This window comes from Nothoprocta perdicaria, unplaced genomic scaffold, assembly GCF_003342845.1.
Source record: "Nothoprocta perdicaria isolate Ctin4 unplaced genomic scaffold, notPer1 scaffold_100, whole genome shotgun sequence".
Lineage (NCBI taxonomy): Eukaryota > Metazoa > Chordata > Aves > Tinamiformes > Tinamidae > Nothoprocta > Nothoprocta perdicaria.
In genome coordinates this window covers 1,178,233-1,180,409 of record NW_020454095.1, presented here as the reverse complement: position 1 = coordinate 1,180,409, position 2,177 = coordinate 1,178,233, and positions in this window count along the sequence as shown.

Here is a 2,177-nt window from a genome sequence, read left to right as displayed (position 1 = left end):
AATCTTAGCTCCTGGACAGCATTTTATATGCTCTCTCTTTTCTTTTTACAGAGATAGCAATGGGGGCTGAAGGAGTAAATGTGTAAGGGAATAGTTGCTTTTTTCAGCACTTCAAAGGAAGCAATGCAGAAAGCAGAACTCCTACAGAAGCACAGCTGCCAGGGAGTAGAGACAGGGCAGTTTGATCTGACTCCTTTGCCTAACTCTGATATTGCTCATTGTGGGAGGTGTTGAAGATTTGACACACAGTAATAGAACTGTTCTTGCTGAGGAGTTTGGTTGTTGGCTTGCAAAGCCTGGAAGGACTTGGCAAATAGTGCCACGAGGCTGCTGGGCCTGTTTTTCCACCCTTCAGCCACTTCTGTAACTCCTTCACATCAGTGTCAAGTGGGTGCAAATGAGCATAATCAGTTCTTACTGGTAACGTTTTCCACCCACTTCACGCGAGTGTAAATAACTATACAAAGTTCAAGGAAATTGGGAGTATGGCCTGTTACATCTTCCTGTTAAGGCTGTAAATAGTATATGGCAAGAACTGTATATTCAGCACAATCGTGGCAGAAAATATTCCCTATGTGATTTTGTAGACCTTCAAAGATTCTTTTTGCAGGAGCCTAATGACTAGGCAGGAGAAAGACAATTTGTTGATCGTAGAGCTAAATCTTGGTACCCTTTCTAACAGGAGTATATTTGCTAGATTAATGAGAGCAAATGACCAAGATCTGGCCTCTAGTCTGTGTGATCTACCTTGTCTGTACTCCCTGTAATGACAGGGCCAGTAATTTCAAGATTCCAGCGTTTTCTTGTTGAGTTCAAATTCTGTTCTCCCAGAAAGAGGGAGAAAAAAGAATGCAGACTTCTTCAGTGCTTTCCCCAGACTAACCAAATGACTACAACTGTAGCAGCATGATCCCGTTTTACCTTCATCCAAGGTGAGTGTGAAGCTGGATCTTATGAACTAGATCGTGAATCATTTCAAAATTGYTTTCAATGTGAGCTGTTGTACAATACTTTCAATAACGGCATACTAAAAACAGTGCAACTCAAACCTTATGTACTGAAAGGGTTCAGATGACTTAATGGTGGATAACAGTTCATAGTTCCTCAATATCTTACTCTCTATTGGTTAGCTCAAGCACATTTCTCTTTTCAGTTTATATAGGCAAATTATTTCAGGTAAAAACAAATAAAGAAAACAACATAATATGAATAAATGCCAATATGTCAATGTCAGCCCTGGGAGACAGAAATGATGCATGGCCGTCACTTTAGAACATGAAAAATACACTTTCTAATGACCTAATGGGATTATAATGCTCAAAATTCATGATGAGAAGGACAAAAATTGTATTATTCAGTGTTGTTTATGCTAATACTGAAGTGGTTAAAAATGAAAAGCACAAAAACACAAGAAAATTCTGAAGGAAAATGAGAAGAAAAATGATACCAAGAATGCCTTGTGGTTTTAAACTCCTCATTGCTAACAATCAATTACATTTATGCATGAAAGACACCTACAAATCAGAAAGAAGACTGAGGATTTTATTGAGTTTGGAAACTCATCTATGTTTCCTGAAGATGTCTTGCTTGCTGCCATCAAAATTAAGTTACTCTTATGAACACTGACAACAGAAACACTAGAAGAGGCTCACACAAGCTTCAAGTGGTGGATTCCTTTTTTTTTTTTTCCTCCAGAAATTCTGTTTTGAAATAAAGTAGTGCTGGAGTGATCGATGTACCACTGATGTTCAAACTTAAGAGTGGTGAAGTAATCATGTAGTCCACASAGGGAGGGTTTGTGTCATAGCTTCTGGTGCCCCTCCTAGAAAACTCAATTTCAAATGCTGTTACATTGGCTGCAGTTATTAATGATGGTTCATAAATTAAACTGGATTATAAAAGCAATATGTAATGACAGGTACTGGAATCAGTGGCTGCAGTCTCTGCCATATGATATGTCAGTCACAAACCTGTGGTCAATAGGATATATCGTGACTGTCACTTAAAAAGACACCTCCCACCCCAAAACCAACAAGGTTTCACTAAGGACAAGCAAAAGCAGTACATAATTTAGAAAATTATTTTCTCCAGAAAGCTCTTGAGTRTGGCTAAGTAATGATCTTGTTTACCTCACTTAGCCCCAAGTTCTCCAAGTGAGAGCTGGCCATGAGGAGTTT